Source organism: Fukomys damarensis, unplaced genomic scaffold (assembly GCF_012274545.1).
Source record: "Fukomys damarensis isolate Sample0158 unplaced genomic scaffold, DMR_v1.0_HiC HiC_scaffold_73914, whole genome shotgun sequence".
NCBI lineage: Eukaryota > Metazoa > Chordata > Mammalia > Rodentia > Bathyergidae > Fukomys > Fukomys damarensis.
Genome location: NW_022974826.1, coordinates 27,177 through 36,727, shown reverse-complemented (window position 1 = coordinate 36,727; position 9,551 = coordinate 27,177). Strand labels below are relative to the sequence as shown.

The following is a 9,551-nucleotide window of genomic DNA, read 5'->3' as shown; positions in this document are numbered from 1 at the left end:
GGGAGCTCCCGCGCAGGCCGGGAGCTCGCGCGCACGCCGCCGGGTGATCGCAGGACAGTATTTTCATTGGACTCGACTGGAAGCGGTGCTGGGGGTCCTGAGCCACTGGACAGCTCAGTCTGAGGCCTGATCTTAAACAGCTGGGACACAGATTATCTCCAAATGTGACTTCAGGGACCCAGTGCCATTCCTCCTCCTCTCTCCAAGCATTGCTGGTATGGAAGGGACTTCTCCATGCAGTGGACTCCTCCGGTACATCGTCTTCAAATATTAGGGTTTTTATTCATTGTCCTTCCTCCCAGGCCTGCAGTGCACCACTAGCTGCAATCCACAGTGATGGTTTTCCTTCAGAGCATCTTTCTAACAAAATACGATGCCAAACATGGAGTCTATGTCAGCGACTCACAGCATTTCCCCTTGGGAAGACGAGGAGCTTTGTGCTGTTTTTCTATGCATCTTTTCCATTCATTAATTTCATCTTTTATACTTGTCTCTTTATGGTTAATATTGAAAATAAAATAGTCTTCCCATTTAACTATAATATGCTAAGCAGTACAATACATATTTATAGTATGTTACAAATGCAAAAATACACAGTACACATTAAATACAATATATTAATAGATTTAAAAGAAAAAACGTTTTTTCTTCTATTATTATTTAAATATCTGTCACAGCAACTATTAATCCTTCAATAACTTCATGTAAGAAACATAAACTAATCTTCCACTAAGTAAAATAATTATGATACTAATTATGGAAAATACATTTATAGACTCAAGAGCAGCATTTTATACTGAAAATTGTATATATTTTCTAAAACTTCTAAGAGTCTTTAAGCATATGTGGATTGTTGGAAATATTCACATGACAAATATTTTCCATTGTGCATAGTTATTAAATCTAAGGGAAAATTAAAATAATAGCAAAATCATTCCAGAAATCCCCTGAAAAAACTATGGTTCGTGGACATATAGATACATTTCTCTGCTACAAAATGTTTATTTTCGAGTCCAGAGCTTCTTCATGGCACTTTTCATCTCTGCGTTTCTCAGAGTATAGATGAGAGGTTCAACATCGGGGTCACAACGGTGTAAAACAGTGTCAAGGATTTATCAATGGGCAAGGTAGAGGGAGGTCTCACATAAATAAAAATACAAGGAACAAAGAAGAGGACCACCACGGTGATGTGGGAGCCACAGGTGGACAAGGCTTTGCGCATCCCTTCCTGACTCACGTTCTTCAGGGAGTGCAGAATGACCCCGTAGGAGATGAGCAAGATTGTGAAGATGGCCACGCAGATCACCCCGTCACTGGCCAGCACCATGAGGCTAATGACATTGGTGTCCGTGCAGGCGAGTTTCAGTAAGGGGTACATGTCACAGATGAAGTGGTCGATGACATTGGGGCCTCGGAAGGGAAGGTTGTAAGCAAAGAGAACGTGCGGTACAGCATGCACAAAACCTACAACCCAGGCTAACACCAACAACTGAACACACACCCGTGGGTTCATGATGGTCAGATAATGCAGGGGTTTGCAGATGGCCACATAGCGGTCATAGGCCATCACCACCAGGAGCATAATCTCAGCACCACCAAACAAGTGACCTACAGAAAGCTATGTCATGCAAGCTTTGAAGGAAATGGTTTTCTTCTCATAGAGTAAATCTATAATCATATTTGGAGTAACTGTAGTGGAATAAACAGCATCCATGAATGATAAGTAGCCGAGAAAGAAGTACATTGGAGAATCCAGTGCTGGGCTGAGCACCACAGTCATGAAAATGAGTAGGTTGCCTGCCATGGTCACCACATAGATCACCAGAAACAGAGCAAATAATATTTTCTGACCCTGCAGGCTCTGAGTGAGCCCCAGGAGCACGAACTCAGTCACATTTTTCCTTTGTTCCATATGTCCTTCTGCGCGTCCTCTTATTAATTGTCTGCAAAAAGAATTACTAGTAGTTTTAGGAAATTTTAGGATGCTTATTCATTCCTTATAGGAACATTATAAATACTTTGTTTCTGAACTTTCACTTTTATAATTATTCAAATTTGGAGCCTAACTCTAGGGATGTTACAGAATAATCTTGGAAAAAATAAAAAATCAGAGACCTCTTAGCAAATATGGTGTGTGAAAGAAAAATGAATCTCGCACAACCAACTTTGTGCCTGGAAGCTAACGGAGGTGCTCACAGTGCTACCATCATAAAGAAAAAAAAAGATGGATTAAATATTTAATGTAACACAACAGTGAGGTCTTTTATATTTACTTCTTGGTAACAAATTAAATGTAATTTCTACATTCTTGGGATGAAAGAAACTTCTCAGCAAAGGGAAATCTGGGAGTGACACTTGGACAATTTTAAAATCTTTAAGAATATAAAAAAGGGTACAATAAATAAATACACAAAAGTAGTTTCGAGAGGAGGAAATGGGAGGAGACGAGAGGGAAAAGGAGGAGAGGAGAGGAGAAAAGAAAGGAGGACACTGGGAGAAATGATGAAAGAGGAGAAACAGGAGCATTGCACACAGAGAAAGAAAACTACTGCAAGGGGAATTATCATCACTACTACAATATTCTCTTTTGAATAATTATAGAAGTGACAGTATCTAAATCTCCACTGACACTTACTTCAATCTGATTTATTATTTATGCCCTGCTCCCTCTTTGCAGGCATGGAACATATCTCTCTAGAACTCTAGCCCTGTCTCTGCTGCTGATATTCATTTCATCATCTTTTCACTCCTAACGCTGGTCTTTCAGGCTTCGTCTCCATTTCCTGCATCCCTATTCTCCTTCCTATAGTGCAGCCTTCTGTTAGCAAATTCACACAGTAAGTCTTTATGTTTAAAAATTCTACTGTTGACTCCACATCTCTTCAAGCAAACATCCAAACACAATTCTCTGCATGTGATATATGAACTCCATCACTTAAGTCCAAAGTCAGTTTGAGTTCTCCTCTTAATTGAACAACATTCTTTGGAATTAATCCAGGAGCTGGCTGACTCGAGCACATATTACATTATGTTCTCCAGAGTCTCTCTTTAACTTCTACAGATGCCAAATCATATTTTCATTTTTAACATTCCAAACCAAGTTCAGATGACAGCTCCATTGGTTCTATCAATATATTGACAAGCACCAGCTCATCAAAAATCTCCCAAATGGTGACACATGCAATTAGTTTGTAAAAGCACTGATTACTGGAGGAGGAATATTTATTCTACAATTTTATAATTTTGAAATATGCAAGAGGAATGTTCAATGTTGGAATCAGTATACACAGATCTTAGCAATAATGAAGGATCCTGCCAAGTAACTACCAGTATGATGTAAAACTCTTTAAAGACTGTGAGTACCTATGTGATCAGTGTAAACAGTGCAAAGCCTCCCTTAGAAGCACAGTACATAACCTTCCTGGGTTACCTGCCAAAGGACAGAGTCATTTGTTCCCCATTTGGTACTTTGATGCTTCTCCTGGATTCTAACATAACAGCTTCATGCACTAATGCCATTTATCCACATGCAGAAAACAAAATAATTACGGCACCATCACCTCACCTTGGAATGTTTCCAATGACCAATTATTTCCATGCTTGCAGGAAGGTTGATTCATCAGACATTACAAACATTACTTTTAAACTAATAGCAACAACATTCTGCAACCTCAATAAATCAGAACCTATTACACAGAGACCCAGATCTTTTGGCAAATTTTTTCCTTAAAGCAAAAAATTGCTAAATAATCATTTTAAGGTTTAATAAGTTAAGTAAATTTTGTGGAAAAGGAATCATGAATACCTGAGACACATATTTGAAATTTTTATTAAAAAAACAATGATCTAGGCTTCCAAATATTTGGATTTCCAATCAAGTACAGTGGCCTGACTTCATACACCATGTTTCAATTTAGGACTAACTAAATAATCAAGAAAAAATGAATCACTCTTCTATCTTACCTTAAATATATCATGTTTATTGCTAAGAAAAGTGTTATATGACTAATAGTATAAGCAAACATTCCTGAGGTAAGGGCCAAGACTTTGGACACTTTATCTGTATTTGAATCACAATGCATATTGTTGAATCACTCAGTTGCTCTGTCTCAATGGGAGACTTTTCCTTAATTAAACCCAATGAGACCTAAGCAGGATTCTGAGGGTAGGCGATGCACTGAGATGTCACAAGAATAAAGATGGTCTAGAACACCATTTACACAGACAGACCTTGAGGAAATTATCATCATTTAACAATTTGAGGTCACATCACCAACAAACAAAAATCCAGTCAGGGCAGAACTGAAATATATAAAAATGTTTTTCTGCACTATTGAGGTAGAATTGTCAAAAAAGTATCCACATGTTTAGGCATAGAATTTGATATTTGGATAAATGTATAAAGTATCAAATGATCATCACAATTAGGCTTATTAATACCTCCATCCCTCAAAATATCAACATTTTTCTTCTGTGGTTTATTTTTATGGTTAAAATATTTAATCCTTTAGTGTACTGCAGTTATGCAATATGGTGCTTTTAGCAAGCATCGGGATACAATGCAATCATCTTTACTGTGGCTTCATGCCATACAACAGAATGTGGAAATCTTTTGCTTTTTGTATCCAAACACTTCAGCTGCACCAATAATTACAAGGGATGAGGTTACTTTATACTGTTTTTTATTTCTTTCATGCTGCAGGCTCTGTTAACCCTTATACTTCTCTTACTCCAATGAGTTTGACTATTTCATATTCCAAGTGTGACTTAATGCACTGTCTTTCAGTGTTTGCTTTCTATGACATCATAATATCCTCTGTGTTTGCCTATATTGTGATAAAGGAGTTTATATTTCTTATTTTTTAACTATTTAATTTTATTGGTGCACTTGAGATGTACAATGTGATGACATTCATCATTAATAATTTGCACCTTTACGTGATCCATCTTGATTCTTATTTTTCCCCATTCCCCTGTCCTCCCTTCAACCCCTCCACCCCTCCCTGTCTACTAAGACTTTGTTTCCTTTTTCTTTTGCTCATGTTAATTCCATTCCCATCTTTCCTTTCCCTGCCCCTTTCCTCTTCCTCTTTGTATCTTTTTTCATATTTCACATTGTATAGTATATCTTTTAGTCCTTATTTGCACTTTCATGGTCTCACACTGGAGAAACTATTTGGTATTTACACATACATATGTCCTATTTATTTCACTTAAGACTGTCACCTCAATGTGCATCCATTTAGCTATAAATGTCTCTAGTTTCACATTCTTTACTTATAGCAGTTTTGGAAGTATGGCCATTTTCACTGTGTTCATTCTTCCTACGCAAGAACAAGGGATGTCTTTCCATTTTATTTTTTTTTCTGCTTTAATTGAGTTTATTGGTACATTTTAGGGATACAGTACAGTTACATTCATTGTTGGGATCTTGTACCTCTACATGACGTCTTGATTCTCATTTTATCCCCTTACCCCTGCCCTCCCTTCACCCCCTTCCATTTTCTGATACCTCTTCAATCTCTTTATTCGGAGTGTTGTAGTTTTCAGAGGAGAGGTCTTTGACTCCTTTCACTAGGTGGATTCCTAGGTATTTCAATTTTTTTAATGCTATTGTGAAAGGGACTGTTTGTCCCATTTCTCTCTCAGTAAATCTGTTTCTCATTTACAGTAAAGCTACTGACTTTAGTTTGTTGATCTTGTATCCAGCTACTTTGCTATTAAGTCTGGAAGGCTTTTAGCAGAATTCCTGGGCTCTTCTAGATAGACAATCATGTCATCTATGAATAATAATAATTTGACCTCATGCGCATCCATATATAGTGGCACAGTTTGTAATAGCTAAAACTTGGAAACAGCCCATTTGCCCATCAGTTGGAAACTCGATAAAGAAGATGTGCTTTTTCTATAAATGGAGTACTCAGCCATAAAGAATGAGAAACCAGAGTAATTCACAGGAAAATGGATGCATATTGAGGCCATACTCTTAAATGAAATAAATAAGGCACACATGTAAATACAGAATAGTTTTGGGAAGGGTAGGTGAAAGGAAATAAGGGACAAGAAAAAAATATGAGAAAAGGAAAAATGGAAACAAAGTCTTTGTAAACAAGGGAGGGTGGAGGAGGTGAAAGGAGGGCAGCGATATGGGGGAAATGAGCAATAAAAGAAAAATGAGAACCATGATCTGTCATGTAAGGGTACAAGATTCCAATGATGAATGTAATTGTACTGTATACTTAAAAAGTACCAATAAACTCAAAAAGATAAAAAAAAAACGTGACCTCCTCAAATACTATCTTTATTCCTTTTATTTCTTTCTGATATCTAATGGCTGTGCCTAATGTTTCCAAACTGTATTGAACAGGAGTAGTGATAGTGGACATCCTTGTCTTGTTCCTGATTTTAGTGTGAAGGATTTCAGTTTTCAACTATTTAGTATGATATTGGCTGTTGGTTTTTCATAGATGGCTTTTATCAGATTGAGGTAGAGACCATCTATTCTAATTTTTAGAAGGTTTTTATCATAAATTTGTTTTTGATTTTGTCAAATGCTTTCTCTCTATCGATTGAGATAATTATATGGTTTTCACCCTTGGCTCTATTAATACAGTGCATTACATTTACTGATTTGCACATGCTGAACCATCCCTGTATCCTTGAGGTGAATCCCACTCGGTGTGTGATCTTCTTGATGATCTCCTGCATTCTATTTGCCGTATTTCATTAAGGATTTTTGTATTTATGTTCATTAGTGAGATGGGCCTATGGTTCTTTTTTTCTGTTGGATCTATCTGTGCTTTGGGGATCAAGGTGATGCTTGCTTCCAGGAATGAATTCAGGAGTATTGCTTCACTTTCAGTTTCACTGAAGAGTTTGAACAGGAGTAGCAGTAGTTCCTCTCTTATTGTCAGCAGTGAAGCCATCAGGACCCAGACTTTTCTTCCTTGGAAAGATTTTAATCACATTTTCAATTTCATTGATTGATCACTGATATTGGGTCTTTTAGAATTCATCCAACTTTGGTAATTTATACATGTGTGCCTGGGCCTCTAGGGTGGGGACTGGGCCCTAGCTGGGATCCGCCTGCAGCTGTGCTACTCCGGTCTACACAACTTCTCCCCGGGATGTGCCTGCACTTACAGATGGTTGGCAGGACTCTGGATAAAGGATTCTGCCTGTGCAGCTCTTCTCTAGGTGGGCCTGTTGCTCAGTGTTGCAGGTGTGCCCTTCTCTCTGGGGTTAGGGAAGGGCCCTGACTGGTATCCATCTGCAGTTGAGCCATTCTGGTCCACACAGCTGCTTCCTGGGATGTGCGGACACTTTTTGATGGTATGTCAGGACCCTGGATCTTATCCTTCTCATTTACCACAGCTGGAGCTGGAAGATAAAAAAAATCGTGATACTCCTGACAGAAAGCAAGCGCTTACAAGACAGAGAACATTGAAGCTCCTGCCATGGTTTTAAAAGAGATTTTGGATGACTGTGCAATGTGGGCCATAAAAGGAAACAGAGGAAGCTGGGACAGTACATCTGCAAGTACAGTGGAGACCCCACAGAGCCGGGGGTGCCAAGAACATGAAATGTTCTGCAAAAACCCTGCAGGCTATGTGTACAGCCAGCCTAGGAGACAGAGGCCATGTGGGTGGCAACCATCAAGGACACAGGAGCAGAGCAGCCCAAGTCCTATGAAGGTGGCCTCTCACCAGGATGTCTCCCAGAGGCTACATTTGGAGATGCAGAACTTAATATTTGTCCTGCTGGATTCTTGTCCTGCTTTGATTTTTTCCTTTCATTCTGCCGATTCCTACTTTTGGAGATGGGAATGGTGTCTCTGGGACATAGTACATTGGAAGTATTTAAATTTATTTGATTTTTTAAGCACCTATATCTAACAGTTTGCCTTGAATCTCAGGAGAGATTTTGAACTTGGACTTTTGGGCAGTGCTGCAACTGTTAAGACTTGCAACTCCTAGAGCTGAACTAAATACACTTAATGAGATGAACATAAACATAAGGATTGGATCAGAATGTTATGGTTTAAAGCTCCAATGTCCTCCTCAAACTTTCATGTGCTCAGAGGTAGGGCCTGGTCGGAGGGAATGGGTTTACAGCGTGTAGCCTGGAAGAGTGTGTTACTGTCCTTTACCCCTTCCTTCCCTCATGCTGCCTTTTGACAGCCACAGGCTGAAAAACCTACTTCAGCCAGGCCCTCTCGCCATGACTTTTCTGCCTGGAGTTAGTTAACTATGAAATGAATGCCCTGAGTTTGTTCACACCAGACAAACTATTTGGTATTTACACTTGTGTGACTTATTTATTTCACTTAGGAGTATATCCTCAACAAACTGTAATAGTACATAAGATTCTAATGAGATAACTTACTTTGTGAAATGGGAAGAAAAGGGCTAAAGGTGTAGGAAAGGTGGGAAGGGTAGGGGAAAGGTAATTAGGGAAAAGAAAAAAATGTGAGAAAATGAAAAGATGGAAATAAAGTGTTTGTAAATGGAGAGGGGAGGAGGTGGTGAAGGGAGGGCAGGGACAGGGGGTAAAAATGAGAACCAAGACCTGTCATGTAGAGGTACAAGGTCCCAATGATGAACGTAACTGTACTGTATCCCTAAAATGTACCAATAAACTCAATAAAAAAGAAATGAGTGCCCTCAAATAACAAGTTAATGAAACCTCTATTTTTGCCATTGTGAATGTTACTGATTTTGTCCAAGTGACAGCAACGTTGCCTACTGCAACCTGACACCATAAGGACAGACACTGAACGGAGATGAGGCGTACTCCCGCTTCTGCAGCGTTTTAATTCTTCGAAATTCACAATTCAATTCTAATAGGAAATCAGTCCTTCCAACTATGTGAAGATTCTTTTTTGTATTTTCCCTATTGGAATAGATTCATTTGTTTTTTGTTTTGTTTTTCTCATTGACTTTATTGGTACATTTTAGGGAAACAGTACAGTTACATTCATTATTGAGCTCTTGTACCTTTACAGGACAGATCTTGGTTCTCATTTTTTCTCCTTACCCCAATCATGTGTTACAGCTGTTGAAACCAGTTGAAATGAAGTAATCTCACCCAGACAGCTTTCATCATGAACTATCCCTAAAATATAAAGACCTGTACCTTAAAAGGCAAATTTGTACGTTTCCCTGATTTTATTTATGACCCAATAATTATTCAAAAGAATATTATTTAATATCCATGTGTTTGCATAGCTTTTGCAATTTCTTTTATCATTGATTCCTGCCTTGACTTCTCTATATCCAATATTATACAGGGGATTGTTTGTCCATTCTTTTTCATATTTCTCTCAGCATGCTTTATGGAAGACTGCATGACCGATGTGGGGGAAATTTCTACTTTCTCCTGCAAAGTGTGTGTATTCTGTTGTGAAGGATTTAAAAAACCTTAAAGATCTTCGCTAAATTCATTTATTCAGTGCCATGCTCCAACACTGATACTTCTTTGTGGATTTATTGATTAGATGACCTGCCTATTTGTGAGATGGCTATAGAAGTCCCTGCTATGATTTTTTGCTA

The 9,551-nt window shown here is 38.4% G+C and overlaps 1 pseudogene; it reads right to left on the bottom strand.

Moving 5' to 3' along the window:
• Positions 1-1,001: 1,001 nt before the first annotated feature.
• Positions 1,002-1,912, bottom strand: LOC104861137 (annotated as a pseudogene).
• Positions 1,913-9,551: the final 7,639 nt, after the last annotated feature.